The sequence below is a fragment of the Dermacentor silvarum genome, chromosome 10 (assembly GCF_013339745.2).
Source record: "Dermacentor silvarum isolate Dsil-2018 chromosome 10, BIME_Dsil_1.4, whole genome shotgun sequence".
Classification (NCBI taxonomy): Eukaryota; Metazoa; Arthropoda; class Arachnida; order Ixodida; family Ixodidae; genus Dermacentor; species Dermacentor silvarum.
Window position 1 is genome coordinate 21,348,348 of NC_051163.1, and position 26,717 is coordinate 21,375,064.

The 26,717-nt window shown below is 49.6% G+C and overlaps 1 protein-coding gene across 12 annotated transcripts in view; it reads left to right on the top strand.

Moving 5' to 3' along the window:
- LOC119465801 (phosphatase and actin regulator 1) overlaps positions 1–26,717 on the top strand; it is a 150,842-nt gene that overhangs the window by 34,211 nt on the left and 89,914 nt on the right. The window contains exon 1 of one of the 12 annotated variants that reach the window (XM_049657227.1): positions 10,853–11,159. The exons of the other annotated variants lie outside the window; for them this stretch is intronic. The gene's annotated coding sequence lies outside the window, so the exon portion shown is untranslated. Of the gene's footprint in view, positions 1–10,852; positions 11,160–26,717 lie in introns of those variants that run through there. 12 annotated transcript variants of the gene reach the window in all.

Sequence of the window (26,717 nt, forward strand, 5' to 3'; positions counted from 1 at the left end):
TAATTTCCAGATAAAGAAAAATTATGCCTGAGCAGGCGCAGTCATAATCTGTAACGCCACGGTGAAGTGGGTTTCACAGCGTCGTCGCCACTTTATTGCGTGTTTTATGGCTTACTAAGCCTCTTCTTACAAAGTTTTCTCTTTTTTTTTTGTATAGTGGAAGGGTAAAACACCCAAAATTATTTTTCTCTGTAGTACCCCTCTAACCTCACACATACATTGCGCCTAGTCATTTTTCCTAACGGCTTTGTTTGCTACCCTAGTTTACCTGAATCTTGACACTCACTCCTGTAGGGTTAACGGAGGCAATCGATACATGGATGTCCGTTGAATTGAGGCGTTATTTAAAGAGAGAGAGAGACAAAGAAAGACCTAGGAAAGAAAATGCGATAGGTCGCGGGATGGAATCCTCGAGTGTCAACGCTTTTTTAGCCTTCCTTCTTTTAAAGCTTAGCTTTCAGACTTGTAACCTGTACTTTTTTTTTTTTCATTAGTTCACTTTGCTGCATTTTTATGCCTTTCCCTCAATTACGTACTGCCCCCCCCCCCCCCCAGTACATAATTACTGCGCGGCCCCCCTCGGGGGGGGGGGGGGGGGGGGTTGGAATGCAGCTGACTTGAGCACGAACGCATCAAAGCAAGTGCACTTTTTTTTTTCTCGCCATGTATAAGTCGATATCTGGTCATTTCCCCCTATCATGAGAGAGGGCAAGGAGCGGAGGAGGAGGCCGTGGGTCACTGTCGGGGTCAAGCGACAACCACGTGGGCGTTGCCCTCGAAGGAGGATGGAGTGGGCGCGGGGAAGAAGGGTGGCGCGTGCGCGCCATCTCGGACGCAAATGGGGAAGCGATGGGAACATTTGCACTTCCCGCAGCTGCAGAGCGGGAGAGTAAGGAGGTGTCCTTGCCCTGAGCCCCGTTTTCTGTCCCGTTGTCCTTTCCTTTATTATTTTTTAATTTTTCTGGTTATTTATGGTGTGCATGGCTTATTGAATCTTCCGCCCAGCAATTCGTGCTTCGTGCGTCCCTTCTTTCCTACGCTTCCCACCTCCTCGCTGGCCCCTGCATTTATTATGTTTTTTTTTTCTTTTCGCTTGCTGTTGCGGTTCTTTCAACTGCACTCGATTTTGTGGAGGCTTTCGAATTTTATTCTCTTAATCGGAGGGTGGGGAAGAGGAAGGTTGTTGCTCTATGTGGGCGGCGATATACAGAGACGTTAAGAAGACGCGGCATACTGAAGTTGACGACTGTGGCGGAATTTCCATTACGCGCGATTAAAGAACAAAGAAAAAAGCAGAAACTAACTCGTATCACTTAGCAGGACTTCGCGTGTTCACTTGTGACGTTCTTTTTTTTTTCCCCCTTTCTTTTGGCAACCGCTGTACATGCACTCTTTGTCTAAGGTATTTCGTATACGGACAACGTTTCACGCGACCTCCATGCCGGGTAGAAGTTAATCGTCAATAGAAGTTCCCGTGGTATTCCATAAATTCCAGTGCCTGTGAGCAATGAAAAATGTTCTTGTAATCGCCATCCAGAGGTCTGAGCACGGGAACTGCACCAAGTAGCTAGTATGCTTTTGACAAAGGCTTGATGTACGCATACATGGTTACACATATGCATGCGTGCGTGTGTGCGTGGGTGCGTGGTGCGTGTGTGCGTGTGTGGCGTGCGTGTGTGCGTGTGTGCGTGCGTGCGTGTGTGCGTGCGTGCGTGTGTGCGTGGCGTGCGTGCGTGCGTGTGTGCGTGCGTGCGTGCGTGCGTGCGTGCGTGCGTGCGTGCGTGTGTGTGTGTGTGTGTGTGTGTGTGTGTGTGTGCGCGCGCGCGCGCTATATCTACGTAACGTACACATACACACAACAGGCACAACCAATACAGGCAGTGTATACATACAATAGGCACGGTTTGTAACACGTGCATCCACTTGAATTTACGCGACACACATAAAACGCCCTCTCGTGGTTTGACGCCAAGAGCTCTCGCCTTTGAAGTACGCGGAGCAAAAAACAAAAGTTGCTTTCTTCCGTCCTCTGATGTTCTTGTTTGTCTGTTTTTTTTTTTTTTCTTTTAGTTCGATGGCGTACGCGTCCTTCGAGTGATGTCCAATCTCCATTTCCCGACGCCTTTCCGCTCTGGGAGCTGCTCCCCCGCATTCCGCCTCTTCCGCCTGCTTTCGGCGTTGACCGTGCGACTACCGCGCACAAGTTTTACTGCCTTTTATTTCTTTTTTCTCGTAGTGCGCTGGCTGCCAGCCTGATTGGCGATGCGAGCAGCAGAGTGGACGACGTCCAAGGCGTCGTTGTTTGTCCCCGAGAACCGTTATATTCGAGCTCTGCCAAGGGCGTGTGTGCGAGCTGGCTCCGTTGCGTCGTTTTTTGCGACGAGCGGGGGAAGCGACATACGCGCAGACACACACACACAGCCGTTGACTGTAAAAGGAACGGGAATGGCTTCGCACTTTCGTGGTGTGGGTAGTCGGCGCGAATCTGGAGAGAACCGTCGCTTGTCATTCCCTTCTGTTCCTGTTTCCGAGCGATGATAGGTGGTGTCGGAATCCACGCCCCACCGACGACACTCCCCCTGAGTGACGAGAACTGATCTCGAAGGCTGTGTTTTTGCTGGCTGCATGCGCCGGAAGCGATTGCAGGGACCGGGGAAGCAGGTCATGGAGACCATGTTCCATCACCTTATAGTGCTTTAGCGTGTCCGTGAACTTCTTACCGTTTGGCGGAATACCGGGTTACCGGTGAGGAGTTACGGTAGCGACATCTTGTGCCGCAGAGTTTAACCAGAGACCACACAAAGCTGACACTGCAGTGACCTACCGTATTCTACTTAAGTTCTCGTTTCGGTAGCGATGTAATCGTTAACGTGCTCTCCTTTTATGATTTTCTTTCGACGGAAACGCCCATACATCGCACGCATGTTTCAAACGTGTTGTAGTTTGACAGAGCGTCACAGGCTGTCACTACCAGCTTTGCAACTTCCGACCGCGGCTCCGGTAACCCGTAAACGGTAATGAGTTTGCGAACAAGCCGAAACTCTAATGGGCGCTAACCCACTACGGGGAATGGGCGAATATACGGATGGTTTTAAAATTATCCATTTATAATGAAGGGTATCTTGAAGGGTGCCTCGTGATCAGGTCGTCGCTTTGACACCTAAAGGCCCAGAACATATATAAACACATAGTATTAAAGTTCGCGCTGTTACTATCGTTACGCCGGTGTCCTTCAGCTGCTCACTAGTCCGACGTTCTAGCGGGAGGGCACTATACGTCAGAATTGCGAAGCGGTCAAGAGCGTCTATACTCGACTCAAGCAACCCGCCCAGCATCGTCACGTAGAACTCGTCTGCGTGTTTGTCGAGCGCTGAACCATAACCGCGCGGCAAAGCAGCCCAAGCCGACCGTCGCGGAGTGCCAACTAATTGCCATGCCATTAAAACGAGGTAAGGTGCTTGAACCTGGGAGGTAGTAGTGCCGCTGCTGCTGTTGAACGTGTAATTATGCCGTTTGACCTTTTTCCCTCCTGTCTCTGGGCCAGTGACGATCGTGGGCCGGCTGTGGTGTGTGTCCTTGCCACTTGGCGCTTAATTAAACGAAAACGCACGTCTTGTTGCACTCTCTCGCCGTGAAGGCGGTGAGGTCAACGGCGTCCTGGACCACCGTCGAGTTCATGTAGACTAAAGCTTGGGCGCTGCTGTGTTATTCCTGCTTTAGGTTTATGCACTTTCTATGCGGTCATCTTTGCTGTCGTCGGCTGCGAAAACAACCGTCTGCGCCGCGTTCCCACCGAAGCCCTGTCGCGACTACCTTGCGAAGAGTTCTTGCGAGGCACGGAGCCAGTTATGCATCACGCGTGCCACAGCAACGTAGTGGCGTGGGGCTTACCGTGGCGGCTCCTACCGGAGTCATTTAGTATACTTTCATTTCAGTGCTAAATGTACTAAAGGGACTCTGCTCCTGCCGCATCCTTATCTTCAGGGGCGTTGCAGAAACTGCGAATGTGGCAACAATATGGCGTCTCAGTGAAGCGCCATATTGAATGGGCCCCCTCTCGGAGAATTCGAGAAGCCCGCCGCCACTCGCTATAAACACAATCTCTCGCGAACTGGGCACGCTTAGTAATGGCTTCCGCTCCGCTTAACGACATCTCGACTGCGCCCGAATGGGGTCGCTATATAACCTCCCACCTCTCTCTCCCTCCCCCTTCCCCCTCCACCCCCTCTTCCAAGCGATACGATCTTTTTTTTTTTTTTCTCTCTTTTCTTTCCGAATGAATGTATAAAATCGTCCTCATCGCAATTCCTCCACTCCGAAAGCCATTTTCGCTGCCGCGACGTCGTATGTAGGCATCGTCAATAGTTCGCTCCGTCTGTCTTCGATTCCGTCGCATTATGGTAGGGGGTCGCAACAGGAGGTTGTTTTCTTCGGTTAAGGCAAAAAAGAAAAAAAGAGTCAACGAAGAAACAAGAGATGACCGGGCGCCGAGCCTTCCGTTGTCGTGTACCTCGGAAGTCCCTTTTGTTCGCCGACAGTTTCTTTTGTTGTTGTTGTTGTTCTTGTTTCTGTCTTTTCCCGCGAGACTGCTCCGTTAGCGGTGAGGCGTCCGTCTAAACGTTGCCGCTTGTTCTCGTTTTTGGCGCCACCGCCTCTCCGAGCCTTTCGGAGATTCCTTTTGTTGAGCGCCTCCTCCTGCGCTGTGAGAGTAGCCCCCGCAAGGTTGTTCATCGCTGCGCCGGCGTCCCCCCCCTCCCACCACCCCCGGCGTTAACGCCGTAATGACCGGCACGCGGCGATTCTTCTTTTCTCGTCTTTCTCTTTTCTTTCTTTCGCGGAAGTCGGTGTGTTGTATGTGGACAAAGCGCCGAAAAACTGCCAGACAAAGGGGGGTTGGAGTGGGAGTGAGTGTGCGCGTTTCGAGCTCTGTCTCAGCCGCGCCGCCACGTGAAGAGGAGTTAGCCGGCCATTCCAGGCCCTGTCTGCTGTCTGATACCTCGCAATGTGTGCCGGCGCTTTCCTAGGGGTCTCTCTCTCTCTCGCGGGCGCGTTGTTTCTTCATTGTCGTTGCAGTCTCAGTTAGCCGGCCTCGCAGCCGACTGTATCACCACCTGCCGGCCCGTCTTGACACAATGCCTTGCTTTGTTTCGCGAAGCCTCCCTCCCTTACCTCCCCCCCCCCCCCCCACACCTTTCCATTATCTTGTGCCTATTTAACGCCTTCTTCGGTTATCTTTGTTTCCTTTCGGTGTGGTTTGCCTTTGTAATGCGGGCGAGCCGTAGTTTGCGCCCGGGGTTATTCATTCGTCGCGGTTTTCTAAGCTCCGCTTCGGACTTCGGATGTGCCCGTGCCGTATACCTTACTTTCTCTGTGGGCGTGGCATAAAGGTGGGTGGGTGAGAAACTGAAGACGATAGCCAGTGACATCCCATTTGAAACGGGGTGGCGACAAATATATACATCTAGCCTGCGTCAGCCATTTGAGTTGTTATAGTTATACTGTCGAATCCGTATATATCGAAGGGGGATCGCGAAATACTTCGATATAGCAATTCGATATATAAAATAAAAATTATATACAAAAAATTTCGAGGCAATTTTACAGCTGTTCGTTATACACGATAATTCGTTATATCCACGTTCGACTGTATCTATTGCGATCTAGTGTTCTCTCTATACTTCATCTGTAATCGTGCCTAATATTGGGGTAACCGCGTCCCCTTCTATTCCCTGCCTCCCCCTCCCTCCCCCCTTCCTCCCCACAAAAACTAAAATGGGGAAGGGGGGGGGGTATTGTTGGCTGGACGTGCAAACAATGACAGACAGACAAGAAACTTTATTTTGTCCTAAGGGACTACTTCGTCGTAGTCGCGGTTTCGCAACGCTAGAAACCCTTTCAGCGATAGTTTCGTCACTGCAGTCAACTGCAGTCCAATATGTGCACCAATCGATGACGTGTATTAATGCGTTGATTTTAGTTTATCTCGCTCAGTTCGGTTCACCTCACCGGATATCGAATCCGTCGTATCTGCTGAGAGACCCTTTGTCCTTCGGAAGCACGGGTGGGGCGCAGGAGCACGCGGACACACTGCTTCCGCGTTAAAACAATAGAGGTAAGAAAAGCGCGTTACATTGTAACGCGCCGCTGCTGCCATGGGACTCTGAAAGGACCGTTGTTGGATTGAAAAGAAAAAAATAAATAAATAAACGCGCTGCTTGCGTGTCGGATTTCTAGTTTTCCCAATCAGCTTCCGGGAAAAAAAAATGGGAAGAGGATTCGCCCGGCCGAGCCATATCTTCCGCACTACCCCTCCCCCATACCCCTGCGAGGAGGGGGATATAGGGGCGTCTAGTTTACTAGCTCTTCGCGCCTGTGGCCCCCAAGGAGGTGTGGGCGGAAAAAAAAGGAGGATATGGTACGGGGACTGTGTTGCTTCGCATTTCCTTCTGCGTGGGTGGCATGCAGCGTAATTGGACTGCAGTGTTTGGGGACAGCAGTGACGTTGCTGCCGCCGTTTCCCTATAGCTTTCTCGGATAGCTTTGTTTGCTCCGCGTGCGTTTCCTAGTAATGTACGTTTCGACTGGATTGCGAAAGCGTTGCTGGTAGATAGCTTGTTTGCTCTTGCCCTCTGGGTTGCGCATGCAAACAGAGAGGATGCCGCGGTAGTGTTAGTTTGCCGCGGACGCTCTTGTATCCCTGTTTGGCGGACGTGTGTGTGCGTGTGGGGGGGTACGCAGCGTTCCTTAAGTGGGGCTTCTGGTGGGGGCTTAGTTTCTGTCGGCCGTTTGTGCGTTGTATGGTGTTGTCGCGCACGGTGTGTGTGTGTGTGTGTGTGTGTGTGTGTGTGTGTGTGTGTGTGTGTGTGTGTGTGTGTGTGTGTGTGTGTGTGTGTGTGTGTGTGTGTGTGTGTCCATTCGAGCGAGCCGGGTTATCTTTCCAGGACTAAGGTCAGGTAATTTTTCTCGTAAGGGCTTTGTTTGTCTTTAGCTTGGATTCAGTCGGCTTCGTAGCGTTGTTGACACAAACCCTGCCGAGCCCTTCGGTTTTGTCAGTCATGATCATCGAGCAGTCTGTATTTGGTTCCTCTTAATGCGATTATCCTTCCGGTGGTACGTCTGACACGCAGTGCGTTTCTCCCCAGTATCTATAGCACAGAAATATATAACCTATTTATCACTATAGCACTATCTATATAAGCCCCCCACTATCTATAGCACAGAAAGGTTTCCAATGCGCTGTGGTTGCACAGTATACGTATCAAGGTGTTTCTACTAACGTTGTTACTGTGTTATGTTACTGCCGCCTGCGTCTCCATTTACGCGGTATTTCGTGCTGCAAGGCAATACTTGTACGGACAGGCTAAAGATGTTTCTGCGCTTCTGTTGGCTGGCTTCACCTTGCTCCGCTTCTTTCCGGAATGGCCCGTTCGTTCGTCTTCCCAGTCTTTACCGTATGCCGCCATACACCCGTTCTTGCCTGGCGCGCCCGCCTAAGCCTTTTGTGATGCTCTCTCTGCTTTCTCCGATCGTCGATTCCTATCTCGCATTCTTCTTGGGGAGCGGTTATCTCCGTTCCTCTTCGCGTATACCATTCGCGTGCGTCTCCTCCGCCGATAAGACTCACTATGGTCTGACTGAAGGCCCCTCTCCGGTTGTCCTTATCCGAGAGCTAGATCGCCCCACATTTCTGCCGAGGTACGCGGGGCGGTGGCTTTCCTTTCATGCATTTGCAGGCACACTTTTCTTTCTTTTCTTTCTTTCTTTCTTTCTTTCTTTCTTTCTTTCTTTCTTTCTTTCTTTCTTTCTTTCTTTCTTTCTTTCTTTCTTTCTTTCTTTGAATGGAGGGTTCAAGGCGTCGACTGTAGGAGGCGTGCTTCGAGCAACCGCACCTGCAAAAGAAAACGGGCCGCCTTTGGGTGCGATGGTTATGATTATGATGATGATGACCTCAAAGGCAGTAACTCCTACCCACTTAACGATATAGGAGTAAAAAGAGCGTGCGATTGAGCACTCAGACGGGCCTCCCAGCGCCGGCATTGCAATATGAAGTCGCGGATTGCAAAGCGTTCTTTCGTGTTTTGGATAGTTGTGGTGCAGTAGACATTTCTGGGACTTGCTATGTTCAGTCATTGGGCTCTGTTGGAATGCACTGTAGTTCATCATTACGCATAAAAGAAAATAGCCACAACCGGACGGGTGCTCTCAAAACCCACAACTTCATCCATCTTTGGAGCCTGCTGCCAAATGCATGTCACCTGCCTTGGGTGGCATAAAAATTGTCTTGAAATAATTTATGGCCATAATTCACACCATGATGACCATGAATCAGGAAGCCTTAAAAAACCAAAAGCGCATGCTTGCTTACAACACAACACCTCGAGTCTTTGGCAGTTCGCAATAAAAACGGGCTTCGATTCACTGCCAAAAACTCTAGTGAGAACATTTTTCTTTAAATTCCCCGGTCTATTGTTCTGATACAGATAATGTAAAATGTTCTCCTAAGTAAAAAACATTTGGACCAGAAAGGGACGGCTCGCCTGTTGGGCTAAAAATAACTGGTGCACCCCCTCTTCCTCCGCTACACAATACGAGGAGCTTTCTCAAGTTTGAAGTCATCAGCAATAGCCCCAGAGATTGCGCGATCTCTGAGGCCACGCGTAAACACCCATGCCGTCGCGATTACGCGACGACGCACTGCTGCTTGAAGGCGGCGCCATGATCCACAATGGACTCAAAAGGGGTGTTTGTTATACCGTCACAAAAAGTATGAAGGGGTGAGGGAGAAGGTTGAGGAGAAGAGAGAGATGAAAACGTTAAATGGCGAGGCCAGGACGGTGTTATCTAGGGTGCTCTGGCTCCTCTTCTTCCTCCTTTTGGGTTTGCGCGCTTTACGTGTGTTTAAGATAGCGACTGCGCGCCGTAATCTTTGTGGGGGATAAGAGCGCGACTAGCGATTTCCTGGGGCTCTTTGAGACGGAAGAGGAGACGCAATCCGTGTCACAAATGCCCTGCGGTTATACTTATGCCAGCAAGAACTTGTAGACGTTCTTTGACATTTTGTAACGAAGAGTTCGACGGAGCGCCGTCAGGTCAGGTAAAAGCATCATTAGTACAGATCCCGAGAAGTCAAGTTTTGTGTTCTAAAAATAGTTTTTTTTTTTAGATCTATTCTTGATTTGCTTGTTTTATTCCTCATTTTTATTGTATTGCCTGCATTGTGTCATTTCTGACACCGCCTGAAGTAGCTTGGCCTGAGTCATCTTCAGTTCCCATTAATCTATCTATCTATTCTTTATCTATCGATCTAGCGTTCATTGACTTTGTACCGGCCGCTCCGGTGGCTCGGAGGTCGCCCGTTCGATTCCCGAACATGAATCGTGCCGGGATGTCCGCGCTATTTTTTCTTACGGATTTTAATGTTCGCAGGTATGGCAGCTAAACAAACGTTGATTGCTGCAGCATGTTTGTTATCTTCGCTTGATTTACCGCGATGTGCCCCTCGCACACGTGTAACCTCTCTCTCACCCCTCACCTCCATTTCCCTCCGTTCCACGTGAGGCGCTCTCGTCAATGGAGAAGCACGCGGTGGGTTCTGGCTCAGCGATCCGGAATGCCGGACCCTGTCCAGCTACGGAGAGAGAATGGCAGCCTTGACCCCCTCGTCGTCTTTGCTGGAGGAAGTAAAGGCCCGGCTCACGCACACTTCGTGCGTACATAAAGAAAAGAAAAAAAAAACGATGACCTGAGCTGGCAGGCAGGAATCCCGAGTGATGTAACGAGTAGACCGGTGTGCCAAATTGGGGGGGGGGGGGGGGGGGGGGAGTCTGCAGACAGCTGCGTGCCTGCGTTTAGAAGTGACCACCGGAGTCCCGTCTCGCGGTTACGTCGTCGTTGTTAATATACCGTGTGTGTCAGTGTGTGTGCGCATGCGTGTGTCTGTGTTTGTGTCAATGTATGTGAGAGAGACCGAGAATTAAAAAAAAAAACACCGCCCAAGCACTCCGTACAGATGGTTAACCAGCGAAGCTGAAACGTGCGGCCCCGGTGGTTAGCAGTGGGTTAATCCCGACGCTGTATTGAAGCGTTTCTCAATTATTGGTTACATGTTTGTGTTTCTAGTGGAACGCAAGTGCTAATGGCGGGCGGATGCTGCTAACCACGACGCCGAGCTAACTCGAGATATCGAACGCATGCGACAACGGCGAGCCGAGGAGCCGGCGTTGCGGGCAGAGCAGGTACGACGCATAGAACGACGTCACTAACGCGCTGCCAATGACGCGCGCGCGCTTGGTCGCGACGTAGAGAACGACGTAACTGACGGCGCAGCCAATGGAGACGTTTATCGAAACATGGGACGAACGGTTTTTCGTTCGCCTAGCCATATAGCAGCGTTCGCTGTAAAACTAAAGCTTTATTATGCAACAAGCTTGCAAACTCTGCGTGTCATGTTAGTACTCCTTTAAGCTAAACCGTTATCAGTAAATCACGCTTGTGAAATAGCAAAAGAGGCAACTCGTACACTGCTACCGTTGAATGCAAATGCGGTGCATGGGCATGCTATCACACTCGGTTGGGGGGTTGTAGTATATGAGTGATTATATAATTGCATCAGGTCCGCGCGACGTCCACTGCTAAGTAATGCGCACGTATGCTTCGTGTTTGGAGCTACTCGCGGCCGCTTCTCGTAACCGTGGCGGTGGAAGCGGAGGAAACGGGTTTACTACTGGGCGTCCCAATCGGAATTGCGTAACGGGATAGTCTTGCAATCACCCCCCCCCCCCCTCTCCCTGGCTTGCCCTGGTCCACCGAGTACGTGGATTCGGAGCGCGCGCCGTAATGCGGTTCCGATATACGCCGCGGGCACCCTGCGGCCACGCTGAATTAGCAGCTGCAGGCGGCGATCGCCGCTCTACATATGTGCGAGTCTGTGCAACAGCTGGGAGCGGCGTCGCAACTTGTTTTTCGCGGGGCGAGCGGGCTGGCCGTCCTTTCGCTTCACCGTCTGCGCGTGCCGCATTGATTGGCGTTTTAGCTGCGTCTTTTTATACGCGTGGTTCACGCGATCGGCCGGCCGGCCTCCGGATATTACTGCCATCTCGCAAGCGTTGCTGCCCCAAGTACGAAAGGAAGTCGCTTTCATCCAATCGTGGTTTTGGCACGTAAGACCCCAGAATTTAATTTTAGTTTAGTTACGCGAGAGGAGTACGTAGCGCTTGCTGTCGTTATCGTCAGCCTTTGTCGACGCAGTACGCATCACTGACCTCCACTAAGATCAGTGGTATGCGTTGGGAACTGCGCGCACTAACCGTCTTTACGGTCTGTTGTAGACGAGGTGATAAGCGTACCGACAGTGTTTCAAGGTCGATTGTGACTGTGTCAATCATCCTGGAATTCGTAAACAAAAGGCTTACAGGTGCGTGGGCACTGCTGCCTTGGCCTTCGTCGTGACGCACTCTCGTCCAGGGGGAAACGCGTGTCTCGACACATAGCCTCCGAGCTTGGGCGGCGCATGCTTCTCGGAGATCGGGATCTCGGAGGTAATGCTTGGGATGGCGCGCCGGTTACCTGTCTTTTTTTTTTTTTTTTTTGCTGTCAGGATCTCACGCGTGTACTTTTTTTTTTTTTTGACATTCAGAATAGGCGCGCTTTTGGAGTCTCGTTACAGCCCTAACTGTTCCAAGTTTATGCTTGCCTCAAACCGCTGTGAGCTGTTGGATCCACGTCTACGTGCACCTGGGATGACCAGCGCTTCGAGTCGGGCTTGTTTTTTTTTTTTCTCTTTTTTTTTTTTTTTTTTGCGCAACGTTACGCTGTAATAAGACTCAGATGTGCGCATTCGTCATGCTTAACTGTCAGTCCTCGGGTTTACTCAATTGCGCTGTTATACCGTAACATGTGTGTATGTTCACTTCGCTAAACGACGCCAACCGTTAGCGCTCGACTTTTCTTCGCCAACTTGTTCCCCGCGCGTACGACTTCCAATAGCTCGACGCTCAAGCGCGAGGAATTGCGGTACACTTGTTGGCCCGTTCCGTTGCCCCTGTTCTACACACACACTCTGCAGCCACTTGGCTTCTTGTCCGTCGTTCGCCTTTTTCCTCCTTTTGCCGTGGCTCGCGATTTGCCTCGTTAGCTAGTGCCTCTAGTTGTTGTAGGAGAGAGAGAGAGAGCGAGCGAGCGATGGGGGAGGGGGAGGCGGGGTTGGCTTGGCTCGACTTCTAGGTGGTGGTGGTGCGTGGCCAAGAAATCGCTCCGCTTTCGCCTGCCGGTTCGATCACCGGATCCCTGTAGTGTATGGTAGCAGTAGGGGGGTGTTCCTGGCTCACGCCAGTCCTCGCTTTCAGTGAAGCGTATGTACGGAATAAGCGTGCAACGAAAAAAAAAAAAAAAGACAAAAAAGAAAGATCGCTTGTTGCTCTGTTTCGGCGAGTTCGTATATATTTGGCACGCCCGCTGTTGGCGTTCGTGGTGCTGCGGCTGCTGTGCCTCGCTGCATGGTTGAGTTGCCGCTCCTATTCTTTTTTTTTTTTTTTTTTGCTGCTTGGGAACTGTTTGTGCTGCATTCGTTCCTTCTTTGTAGCGTGTGTCGTGGATTCCTTTCGTTCTTGCTTTAGATTGTTTTTTTTTTTTTCTTTGTTCGCCCCGGTTGCTTTCTCGCCGACTTCGTTCGTTCCTTCACTGCCAGCTGCAACGCTGAAACTTTCAGCGCGCTTTCTAGAGAGGAAGAGGCGCTAAGAAGCACTCTCACCAGCACAGACTGTACATACACATAAGCACACACGCAGCTACGCATCAATGATAGATACACGCATACATATATACATACAGGGATTTAAACACACGTAAACCTACGCAAGCATGCACACATAACTGTACATAGCTATACGCATGCATACGCAAGCACGCACGGACTGCTGTTTGGACTGATAAGCACAGACACTAATCCACAAACGGATACACAGGTATACACGCAAATGCACACGCACTTGCGTGCGTGCCTATGTTTATTATACGCAGCGAATAACTGTTTAAGCCTTCCATACCCGTAAAATCGTTCACGGGCAGCTATAGAAGTGCCGTTGTTTTGCGCTGCGCGCTGTACTACAAAACCGCCGTTGTCGTGCTCTGCTTATACCTGGCTGCCTTGATTTAATTTTTTTTTTTGCTCCCCGCGAGTAGCGCAAAGCGCGGAAAGTTTATAAAGGATTTATCTGGCAACGTGCGCCTGTATTCTTAATACTTTTTTCATCTTATGTAATCTTTCATTACATTTTTTTTTTTTTCATTTGGATCCAATCTCAGCAACCGTGCGCCTGTCGGCGATATTGGTTACGCGGACACACCTCCTCTCTCCTGAAATAAAGCCATAATGAAACTTTGACAGTCATTGGCTTCACGAAAAGAAAGAAAAAAAAAACGATTGCCTATCGCTGTTTCCACGCACTCGTGTATTTGGCACGAGCGCTTGGCGTTTCCGCTGCGACCGCTGTGACGGTGTCCGCGGTTGGTCCACTCTCCCCGTTGCTCTTGTGTTGCTATTTTCGTTATTTCATTTTCTTTATTGCACTTTTGTTTTTTTCTTCTGCGTCCACACACTAGCGCTTCGGTGTGAAAAAAAAAATAAAATAAAATAAGACGAGAGAGAAAGAGAAGTGATCGAGGTCGCGCTCCCGAAGTGTCGCGTTTGCCAAGTGTCAACCAGAGCGTCGCCCTGCTCCTATAGGCACTTTTAGAATAGCGTTCGCAAGCAAACGCCTTACGTACGTAAAGAAATAGCGAGATCAAGCAAACTTGAAAAAAAAGCCTAGTTGGTGTAGCTTCATCGTTCTGCTGCGCTGTGGCAGGCACGGTGACGCACGAAGTTAGTGCAAAACTAGGAACACGCGACAAGTGAAGCGCGTGAAAAATTACCGTTGTCCTCAGTGCGCATGCTCCGTACGCTATTAGAGAGTGTTCGCTTGTCGGTAAGCGTGTTACTCTTTACGGAATACCGTGATACCGTAGTCCGGAATACCGGACTGTAGAATACGTGGGGTAGCAGTACTAACACCGGCGGCGACGCCTTGTGGCGATGTTTTCAACCGCAACGCCTTAGAAGCGTTTTTTATTATTATTATTATTATTTCTCGTCACATGCGTGGACGTATCTCGTCCAATGAACATAAACAGAGGACTGCATGTTAACGATTACGTAAGATGTGCACAATTTACTCGCAGCAGCTTTGTAGAATACGGTATGTATACGTTAATAGATCGGCGCCCTATCTGGTATTAAATTCTGCTCCACAAGGCGGCGCTACCAGTATTGCTATACTGCCATCCACGTATCCGGTAGACCTGGTATTCCGCAAAGAGTTGTACGTTTACGGTATACCGGGTTACCGAATTGGGTGTGAGGCCGCGGCAACAAAGCTGGTGGGGACATTTGGCCACGTAGCTAGAGTTGAACCAGAGGGCACCCACAGGTAATACTGTAGCGACCTAATTAACATCTTCTACTTAAAGGAAATTTGTACCGCGTTTTGCCCCAAGTACACGCCTACGTCATGGCTGGCTGGCCCCCGGCGTCGTTATTCTGTCGATAGAAGAGCCAAACCAACTGATCGAAAACGAAGCCGAAGGCAGCGCCAATTCTTTACTGACTTCAAACGAAGGCATGTCTGCACATTGTAAGTAGAAAAAAACTTTTAATAGAAAAAGTGTACTGCATTTCAATACTACTAAAAAGACCAGGAACCGCGCACACTAGTAGAAGGTCACGTGATGGGTCACTTACGCATCTTCACGTTTTTGTCGCGTGGGGCGCCAAAGATCTTTTCTCACGACGTTTAGTGATGAATTATAAATATAAATCCTCGTTTAATGAGTAGAACGGGGCTCGTTCTAACCAACAGATAGGCAATCTTTCCGTCAACGAAGATTTTTTGATTTGTGTTCCGAGCGGTTGTCTGTCCCTTTAAGAAAACTGTTGCTCGGAAATTATGAAAGGTAAAGCGTAAATTAAATACAGCCGCAAGAACGTTTCAAGTCGCAAGCAGTAAGATTAGACGAATCCATCTACCCATCGTTCTCAACGGTAGCTTGAACGATCGCAGCGCTGCAGTCTCCTCTAGTAACTTTAGCGGGAAACTGCATCGATTATGACGTAGCCTCCGAGATCGGACCGCGTGGCACCCGATCTCAGAGGCTGTTCCGGCGGGCTTAGGGCTTCGTCGAACCCGTGTCGACGCTGCCGTCTGCTCAACTTCGTCTGTTCAACTCCGTCTGCTTCGGCACAGAGGCGGCCGACCAAGAGCCCTTGTGGGCCGCGGGTCCGCGTAGCTATTCCTGCGTCCCCCACGCTTGCCCACAGCCCACCCGCCTGCCTGCTCGAGCGCTCGTCGCCGGCGCTGGAACGCGAAACACGTGCTTCGGCCGACAGGCCGGCGCCTCGGCGAAGCCTCTCTTTCCGTTACCTTTTTTTTTTTTTCTTTTCTTGTTTTGACTTTGAGTTTGTCACAGTGTTCTGTTATTTCTCTCGAAGTAAAAAAAAAAAAAAAAAAAAGACAACGAGTATGATCCCGTTCTGGAAACTGTCGCAGCAACGGCCGTGAGGAGGAGGAGGAGGAAGGATGACGGATGCCTGCGTACCTGACTTTTTGTTTTGTATATATCTGCCTTCTCTTTTCTCTCGTTTTTTTTTTTTTCTTTCTTCTTTTTTCTTTAGTGTTCTGCGTTTTGCTTTCACGGCGGGCGCGTGTTCTGGCGCAGAAACGGGAGTCACAAGACTTGATAGTCTTTTCCACGTGATCGCGCGTTCTTCCTTTCCTCACTGGCTTTCGATTGGCTTCGCTTATCTTTACGCGTGTTTGTTTGAGGTTACGCGTGTAGTAAACATAAAGATTGCCTTCTCTTCTCTAAAGCAAATTCTGGACCATGGTGTTCTGGACTAAATTTTGCGGCGATCATCTCCGAGATTCTCTCTCTCTCTCTCTCTCTGTGTGTGTGTGTGTGTGTGTGTGTGTGTGTGTGTGTGTGTGTGTGTGTGTGTATTTGCGAACATATTCTGACGTTCCTTTGTATTTTTATTTGTCATAGCTTCCTGTACTATACTACCACCGGCTTCCTGGCTCCCGCCCCCCCCCCCCCCCCTCCCACAGTCAAACTTTTGCCATTTTTCTCGCGTCATCATCATGAATATATCAGGATATATAAGAGCTATGACTCTAGCTCAAGAAGCTCAGTGGAGTACCCTTAACGTTGGTGACTATTACGAACGACAGAAAAAAAGGAAAAGAGAAGGAAGCGAGAAAAAAAATTAAGAGGACGCTTAAGCTTCGCCTTTGAGTGTAACGCGATAGCATTCAAAGATCGCTGAATGCTTGTCAGGCTTCCCGGCAAATGCAGCTTTCTTTTTTCTCCACCTTCGCCTCTGCTCGCCTCTGCGCGCTGCTGCCGTTTTACGCTGCCGAGGAGGCGAGCGCAATCTGGATGGTGTTTCTGCAAGTAGCATACCCGGGCGCGCCGCTGTTTCATGAATGGTAGAAATGCTGTAGACGGGGTTTGTGTTTGAGTTTCCGCGAATTGTTTTCTCGTATATTCAAATTACAATCCGACACTATCATGTCTGTAGGTTGTGGTTAAGTCCTACTTTACTATTTTTCTGACGGATTTTACTTTGAGAAATCCTTCGCCACGCGGAGGATCTGCGTGGTCCGGAATGATTTTCTCAGCCGCCCACGCCACGCGCCAACATCGACGCCGGATTTTCCGCGGCACGGGGCCCTTAACGCTATCGCGTTTAAATATGAACGGAGGCCCGAGCCTCTTTTAAAAGCTCGTGTCGCGCGACGCTCTCGACAGAAGCGTGCAGGCGAGGGGCGACACGCTGTTCGACGTCCCGTGGCGCGTTTCAGCAGCACGCGACCGCGCGGTTTATTTTTAAACCGCGCGATACGTCTGGCCTCCGCCCCGACGGCGCGTGCACCTCCAGCTGACGGCTGGAGCCCTTGGTCGAACGGCGCCAACCCCGTCCCGTCCCGGCGTTGTGTCGCGTTCGCTTTTGGGGCAGGAGACAACCCTCGCAACAACCCCCGTTGGTCGCGTTCCACCCGCACGGCATCTTCGACTGGTCGTTGTGCACTGACCCGGCAGGTGGGACGTGTACAGAGGTCAACACATTTCTCTACAAAATGCTCGAACCAGGTCCTCAGGACAGCGCTGTAGCGATACCTGAAGGCCACGTGTGGCTCAAAATCGGCTGTATGTGAGGTTGCGCGACTACGTTTACAGTTTATATGTTGATCTCTATCGACCTGGTGGTCGGTTCAAGCTTTGGCAGCTGCTTTGGCCCTCAGGAGTGTGTTCTATAGACAAGTGGTTGACCTCTGTACGATAGCCGTGTTAAAAACTGCGCTGCGTGAAGATGTCTGAGGGAACGTGCTGGAGTTGGCATGGTTAGGTTGCGTCATCGCTATAGCGACCAGCTAATCTCGTATTGTAAACGAGATAAGCTGTAGTTTATGTATAAAGCGCTGCCGGAGAGTTCCGAAGAGACCGCTCGCTTAGGCCATGGTGACGTCAAATGTGAAAGGCAAGTGGTAATTTTCTCAGCTCTAGCGGGATAGTATACGTTTCCGCCAAAGTGTACCTTCAGGGTGTAACCGCGTAGCGTAAGCTGATTCAGTATGTTTGAATATTGTCCATTTTTGAATAGTCCAATAGCGAATAATATTCACGTTCATTTGAATATTATCCGCTGGATATTAGTGGGACCGGAAGAGGACGACTGCGGCTCATACGAAGCGAAGGAGAGCACAGAGCATCATCACTGGGTTTTCATCCCAGTTTATTGCGGGAAATCCTTGCCTGTCGTCAACGGTCCCTGCACGAAGCATCCGCGCTTGTTCAGACGTCACACAGAAACGTCGAACGAATGTCCGAGCGAACGAATAAGCGTGCGAGCGAGCGAGCGAATGAATGAATGTGTGAACGAACGACTCAATGAATGAATGAACGAATGAATGTGTATAATGAATGCACCTTGATGTGTGCTCTCGCTTAGCGCCGGGTAGCTAACGCACCGAAAATTCAGGCTCGGAGACGCGTACCCTGAAAGAAGTTTGTACTTTTTTTTTTATTACTATCCCGCCTACGTTTGCTTTGATATCGCTTCTTTCCTGGCGCAGGAAAGGTGGCGCTAATGACCTTCGATCCAATTACCTACAGCGGCGCTATATATATATATACACACGTATTAAGATAACGCTCTGCCTCAGGTTACGTTACGAATGACCGCCTCCCTCCATGATGCGGAGGGTCACGCGACCATTAACTCTCGCATCTTCTCGAAAAGATTTAAAAAGAGAAGAAGGCTCCCGCGTTATCGCCGAAGAAAGCGTTGGTAGCAACGACGTTTTATTTAATTTCTTCGCTTATTTTGTTTAACCAAGCGACCCGTATAGTGCATCCGGGCCACGCAAATGACGGTCCAAGCGGAGGCGTTTATAGCACTTAACCCCAACGTGGCCCGGCCGAAGCGATGTACGAAACTAGACGGCAAGGGGAGAGCTTCTCGGGCTGTGCGTGCAACGCCGACAGCCGCGTTAATGGCCGAACGCCATTTGCGGTGCGGTGGACTGTCCTCGTTAATCCACTTCCCTGCATGACCTGGCATGCAGCGCTATGCGTGTATATGCTAATAACTCTTGGTGCAGTTTCAAGGGCAGAGATTCCACCCCGTCTATACGTGAAATGGCTTCCACCTCTCTCTCTCTCTCTCTCTCGTTTATTACGTTCTTCATTTCGCTCGTTCATCGCAGCGAGAGCCTTTGAAGGCATTTCTTTTGAATTTTGTGCGGCCGCGGTCGTTGATGATCGTCGGCCATATTGTCGTGATGGGCCACGCCGTATACAGGGTGTTTCGGCGAACACTTTCAAAATTTATTTAAGGTTGCGTGTGGCAGATAGCCAAATTCGAGTTAATGAGCTGGTCTACTCGACGAATCGGACATTACTTGCTCAAAAAAAAAATTGAAATGCATAATCGACTAATTAACAAAACTTCACTAATTAAGTTTTTTAACTAATTTCCTTATGGTCCATATATTGCAGTTCACAAGTTCTAGCCGTGGATTTCGCAAGGTGGATCCACTTGGAACGAATTCTCAGGATGGCACCAGTTTTGAGATAATAATTCCTGAGCTCCAGTTCCAGTTACTTTTGTGCTTCAATGCATAAAACGACGTTTTGTTAAGAATGCGAGAAAGCCGCCATGGGGATTGAGGTGGAGAACATTGTTTATTGTCGGTGCCGGCAATAAAGAAAATGGAAATTAAGATGAAATACACAAAGTTGGCGAGTGACTTTCCTTTTTATTCATTTCGCGGGGCTCACTGTTGCCTACATTTACGAGGTTGTGTGTGTGTGTTCTTTCTTTCGGCCCTGTATTAAACCTGCAGTAGTGCGCCAAGCCGTTCGTTTGGCTAACCTCTCCAGTTATTTATCCATCGCAGCGGAGGGCGCCGAGGGGTCTGTTGCAGTTTTCAAGGGCAAGAAAGAGACTCGGACGAGCGGCTGTATAGACTGAACAGATGTTCATTGTGCTGCAAGTGCTACTGTGCTCTGCGGTGACAGTGACCGACTGTCAGTGTGTGTCTGTGCTCCTTTCTTTATCTCTACGTTCCTGTCACTTCTCCCCCTCTCCTCTCTCCCCAGCGTAGGGTAGCAAACCGGATCTTCCCATCTGCTTAACCTCCTTGCCTTTCCCCTTCTTTTCTCTGTCTTCTAATTAATAATTATTAGTTATAATTATGTTTAATTAACCATTCTCTCACTAGCGCGCGCTCTTATTTTTCGGACGGGCTGGTTGATACGCGTACTAATTCGTCGTGATACGTTCGTTATTGGAATACGCAAGTCGTGTGTATACCCGATAGGCAGGCTATACGCAGGGTGAATAACTTGGCGGTGAGTGTTCAAGCGGCTATTGTTATAGTTCTCAGAGGCTAGCGGTCTGGCACAACCCAGTGCGAACTTTCTGAGCCGTTCAGCTCAGAAGACCTTGAATGAATAACTTTTTTTTTTATCCACTGCTGTAGAAGATGTTCTTCAATGTATTCCATGTACTCAAGTCTTCATGCTCCTGTAACCGTTGTCTTATTTGTTACATACATACATACATACATACATACATACATACATACATACATACATATATACATATATACATACATACATACATACATACATACATACATACATATATACATACATATATACATACATATATACATACATATATACATACATACATACATACATACTAGATCTTTTTTGGCTTCGAGCCAGCTTTTCAAGAAGGAATCATGTATTCGAGGCCATTTTTACGCAGAAAGAAAAGCCGGAACAAGCGCTTTCATTTGTGTAAACACTTTCGACTGCTCACATGGCATAGCCCCCTCTTTCTCCCCCTTCCCCTCCCCCCTTTTTATTTCCTTATCTAGCTCCATGGCGCCAAAAAATTTGGAAGTCACGAACGGCTAGTGCGGTAATTAGACGGTGGGGTCGGCACTTTCGCACTCTGTTTTCATCTTCCTGTGCACGGCCGGACTCAAGAAGACGGGCGTGTGCTCTGCAGAAGGACTTGTTGGGCTAGTTGGTGCTTACTTAACGACGTATTGTAGCACGAAGGGCACAGTGACGAAGAAGGCACACGTCACAGGCGCTATACTAACACCTTTATTCGAAAAAGAGCGAGATACCGTATCTATACTGTTCCCAACAAGCAGGCGCACCAGCCACTCGGGGCAGACATGGGGCAGACTATACATAGGCTCTGTACTCTGCTGTGCAGTCCGGTCGTGTCATATATGCCGGCCTTTCGCATTACGCCCTTGCCTCGGCGCGATGTTTTCCTGTCGCCAATCAAATTGTGACTGCCTGGCAGCGATGTGGCTTGACCGTTGCCTTATAGGGATCTGCTGCCTAAGGCTTATATAGTACGGCTACAACAAGGGCGCGTCAGTTTTCTTCTTCGCTTTGTGCGTGTTAGTAGTCGGGGCGTCCTGTACGAGGCGGATGCTGGGCTTATTGATTTACTTTAACCTCTCCTAGCAATTACGTGGTGACCTAAATATTGACCCAGCCGATGTTTATATATAAGCGAGGTCAGTCCGGCCTCACTAACCGTAGGCTATAAGGACGCGTTAAAGGACGCCCAGCTTGTTACAGCGCTCTGGGGGGCAAACCCGAGGGCTGAGGTTTTTGCGACCAGCGTAGCGCGGAAGTATATGGCTGTCCAACTTGTGTTTTAAGCTGTTGCTCTCCGCCAAGTAATAATAATAATAATAATAAAATAGACATTAAAATATTCTATAGTTCCCGCTTGCCGGTAAATGTATCTTATGCAGCCGTAATATTTACCGGGAAACGCATGCGGCGAACGCTATACGCGAAGGCGAGCTTTCTGGTTCTTTTGTAGCCCGCGCTGCCGCGGATGCGTGGAGGCGAGCGTCATCTAGTGGTGCTGCAAGGAACCCAGCGGCGCGTCGCCTCCCGCTGTGATTGGTTGAGTTTTTGGGTGCGGAGACGAAGAAATCTCGGGTTCCTATAGTCATATATACTGTTTCGCTGTAAGAAACGTGTGCTTATCTCGCGCTTTATAAGTGGCTCCTGTATACCCACCGCGGTCGTCTGTCAACGGCCAATGGCGTTGAGCGGCTGGACTGGAGGGCGTAGCGATTGCATTTGCTCGTGGGGAGGGAGACGAAAACTGAGTTATGTGCCTTCACGCTTCCTATATTGAATTACCCGCGCCATATCTTGCACTTGCTCGGCGCATTTCTCCTGCACCTTGTACGTGATTTGTTCCCCCCCCCCCTTTTTTTTAACACGAAAGTGTTTTATGCCGGGGTCCACCAAGACTTCACTGACGTATTTCCGTCACGGAAATAATGTTCCGAAAATAATAATAACGTCACGAAAATAATGTTAATGTTACATAATAATGTAATGTAAATAAATGTTCGTGTATGTTCGTGTGACGTATTTCCGTCACGGAAATACGTCACACGAACATACACGAACATAATACAAAGAAAGAAACCAGAAGAAAAAGTTCCACAAACATGCAAAATTTGGAAATCGAACCCACGACCTCTCGGTCCGCGACGATAGATCGCCGAGCGTTTAACCCATTGCGCCACAAACGCATTTGCAGAGAGCTACACAGACGCGCCTTATATATCTAACACTCCTCCGTGTACCCGCGCTCTTGCTCGGGGCGGTGCCGCCGCCTACGAGCAGAAAAGAGAAGTACTGCATTATGACACTAACGCGCACCGACAGTGAACGCTTCGGTGGTCTCAGCACTACGACGCCTCGATGCCAGCATTCGAAGGGACGCTGGCATCAAGAAGCACTACCAACGCCACCTAGGTGGCGTTCACCGTACTCAGCACAGCGGAGCGTGGCCTCCGCAATTAGCTCTGAAAATGTTTCTGAAGTTGATCGCGGAGGCTGCAATTACGACGCGCTGTACGCGCTGATTTGACTCGGTGACGATTCAGTTACGTGCTTTGTCTTGCGCGTTGTATTAGTGTGTCAGTTACGTGCTTCGTCTTTCGCGTTGTGCTAGCGTGTGCAGCGTAGTGCAGCTTCCATATGCACGACGGTTGCTCATGGTCATCGACGTTGGTAGTCGTGATGGAGGAGACGTGCCACCAGGCGTCAGCGTGGGTGCATCAACGCCTAAGGGCGCTTTAGCCACAAAACACCAATAGACATTATATATCAATGTGCAATAAACATTACACTACTTCTGTGAAGACACGTTTCACTTTCGTGTTCTATACCGATTCCTATATAAGAGGGATCAACCACATTTTTTACCTCATCGCGCGCAACATTCTGCGAGCACCACTGCCGCAATTATTAGACTACTAAAGAACAAATAGCAAAATAAATAAACTGAAGTGCACGATAAGGAAACCCCGAGCCCTTCACTATATGCCGTGTCACAGCTCATAGCTGTGATTCGCGGTGACTGCGCATGCGCGCAGGGTCTATATTCGTCTTGCTTTGTGTGAAAAACTGGGAGTGCTTGGAAATTTATAAAGACGAAACTTAACTGAAATAGCATCACAAGAACGTCCGAAGCCGCAAGCACGAATAATGGACATATTTATATATACTACAGTCCAACCCGCATATATCGAATGTGAAGGGGATCCACTAAAAAATCCACCACAAACCACTATACAGAAACTTTCAAGGGGATTTTACAGCTCCTCGATACACACAGTAATTCGTTATATGCGGGTTCGATATATCCGGGTTCGACTGTATATACACTCGTCGTTACCACGGTTGCTGAATGTTATCAGTGACATATTTCCCTCTATTAGTTTTTAGTAGTCAGCTCTGTGGCCCAGGGCAGCGATAAATGCGTCGGCTCTTACGTATAATGCGGACGTCATGAATAAAACAGCTCACGGAACAGTGTCGAAAAGCAAAAGTTTGACGTTTGAGGATCTGTGTGCCACCATTTATTTATTTGTTTATTTATTTATTTATTGACGTAAGCCAGGTCACCTCTGCTTATTACTGATGGTTTTTACCTAACCAAGACGGTGCTCCATCGAACTCTCCATTAAATAGAATGCGGGCGTGCGTGCGTCTGTTTTCCACTCGACGCCGTACGCTTATACGCGTGTTTCTGCGGAGCCGTGCCTACTACGTACTATGAACCACGCGTCCGCGTACGTCATCCGCCGCAACGGCATCCGCGTGACTGACGCGATCCGGGCGCTGACGGCGCGCTGGTGGAATTCTCCGACGCGGAAATCGTAGGGCGCGCACACGGTTCTCTTCCGCGCGTTCACGGATCACGTGGCGCGTTGGCTCGTGCCGTCCGTAGTGCGACGCCTTTCCCTCTCCACTTTCGCTTCTCCCCCCTTTCCCTCTTCGAACGCCACCGCGGTGAATCACATGTGGACAAGCTTGCCGCGAAACTGGTTGTCTCGCCGGTGTCCCAAGAGCTATCTCTCTCTCTCTGTTCCTCTCCCGAGTTCAATCTCGCTTGCGGCGGCGGGCATCTTGCCTTCGATCTCGCGTTCGTCCTCGTCCAAGACGCCGAGAAAGGAAAACACCCGTCGGGGCGGACCGCGAACGAGCGTGTGGTTGCTAAGACGAGTTTTGAACAGCTGAACTGCAAAAACAAAGGACTGAAGAAGATCCAAGAAGGCCGTCGCTCTCCTTGTCGGTCTTCCTTAGTAGTTTCTCTTTCAGTTCAGCTGTCCAAAACTCGCCTTAGCTATGAACCAACTAACTGGTCTGGTCTTATTGGTTGCTTCGTCGAAGTAACGCGGCTCTGTCCTTTCTCGAACGTTACACGGTGCGCATTCACTAGAATGGGGAGGGCTTGTTTAGTGCCTCCGTAAACGTGCTGTAAACGTTCGTGGAATGCCGGGTTGTCGGAGTGACGTATGTGGCCGCAGCGACGCTTGTGACGCCGAGCTTAACCAGAGAGTGCACAAAACTATAGTAGTAGTAGTAGTAGTAGTAGTAGTAGTAGTAGTAGTAGTAGTAGTAGTATAGTAGTACTGCAGTGACCTACCGTGTGTGGAATAGACTTTTTTTTTTTTGTGGTATTGCGGCGGATGAAGTTCACCGATAAACGAGAACCAGTAGCGCGTCAAGAAAGAATTCCGTAACTTGCAACGATTCTTCCAGCTCTCTTTCGGTTGTGACATCCGCTGCGCAGACTCTCCGATCGATGTAATATCAACTCTCCTTCCACCGATACCGATGAACGAAAGAGAGAGAGCAGATCGAATTGGCGTACAGTTCGAACGGAAATGTATACTACAAATGTTATTCCTGTTAAAAAAGAAAGAAAAAAAGCGCGCAGTTTGGCGTTGCCGACGACGACGCTCGATGTTCAGCGATTTCAATCTCTTCCGCTTCAAACGAGAGTTTGGCCCCGGCCTTTTAAAGAAAGCGTTGCCGCGGGACCTTCACCGGATTCCACATCCGCCCTCGCTCGAGGTGGCCGCGAAAATTGATAAGCGCCGCAAGGCTACCCCGCCGTGTGTAGCTACTTGTGTACGGAACACTTATTGGCTGGCATCGCGGTGCACTCTGGTGTGTAGCCGCCCTCCGCACACTTATACATCGCGTGCAAGTGTGAGTGTTCGCTCCTTTTTTCCTCGTCCTTGGCTGCGTGCGTAGTGGGCCTATACATCGCGTGGCGGTCGTGTGACGCGTACTAATGATCCGGGGGGTGCGAACGTGCTTGTTTGCGTGCGCGTGCACTCTCGTGTATGTGGGCGCGCGCGTCTTTACTCTCTTTCTTTCTTTCACTGTCGAGCGTCCAGGTTGCTAGTGTATAGGTTGCGCTGCGCAGAGTCGTATTGCGGCGGTAGTTTGATCCAAAGTTTCAATCTACCCGCCGTGGTTGCTTAGTGGCGTTCGCGTTGCACTGCTAAGCACGAGGTCGCGGGATCGAATCCCGGCGGCATTTTCGATGGGGGCGAAATGAAAAAAAAAAAAAAAAAAAAGATGCCCGTGTACCTTGCATTTGGGATACGTTAATGTACCCAAGGGGCTCGAAGTTCGTGGTTTCGGCTCGTAAAATCCCAGAATTTAAAGTTTGATTGTATGCTTGTTGACATTTCTATAATAGCGCTAGCAGGAACACAAAGGCACACACACACACAGACAGACAGAAGGGGGGTGGGGTGGAGATAAGGGTTGAAAATTGCGCGTGATGGTACATTTGGAAACTTATTTGGCTACGACATTCCTGTGCGCTCGGGTTGCTTGATGCATTGACCATTTGGGGCTGCAGTGAACGGATTCTATTTGCGTATCGTCTTGTAGTGTACACGTTCCTTCAACTAAAAAACTGGTTGTTAGTCTCCGGAAGACATGTCTCGAGTAGTGATAAGCGCTCTATGCCATGGACCTTCCTTGTTCTTACCGTCATTGTGTGCGTACCGTTGTGGACGAGTACGACGAGAACGAGACAATTCGAGGCAAATTGGGTGCAAGATTGCCTTGGCACACACGGCTAAAGGCTGACGAATTGCCTGCGTACAGGTCAGAATGCTATGCGTACAGGTCAATTCAGAAAAGCGAGTTCATTGTACATACACGTAATCGGCGTTCGCAGGAGAGAGAAGTGGCACTGATAAACAAAATTGTTAAAGGCGCTTTCAACAGTCTTACACAGCGATAAAAGTGCATCGTGCACATCGCATTTGCGCCTGTAATTGGTTTCGCATAACATGCACGCAATTAGTCATCGCCTTCGAAGAACGGCATGCACGTTACTCCACAGCCGCGAAGCGGCCATCGATATACATACGTTACACTCGGCAGCTTTGTGTGCGGGTCAAGATGGGGCAGGAACTCGTGCCCCCTTTTTGTATTCTGTATATTGAGCCATGCGCTGTCTTGGCTCTCTCAAAAAGACCCTGTCACCCGTTCCTATAAGTCTCTTCGGGCATGTTCTTCCTCCTCGCGTGTTTTACTTTCTCTTTTCTTTTTCTTCCCCCCCCCCCCCCCCTCCTGGCTTCCGACCCAGCGAGTCACGTTCTCGCCAAAAAGCACGCGTTCTTCGATCGCCCGCACAGAGGACGTCAAAGCGGCGAGATCTCTTTCGACAGAGAGCTGGTCTGCCAGCTAGCGCGCAGGGAAATTATAGCGCCTCGGGGCCAGCGGCCCCGAACAGAGTG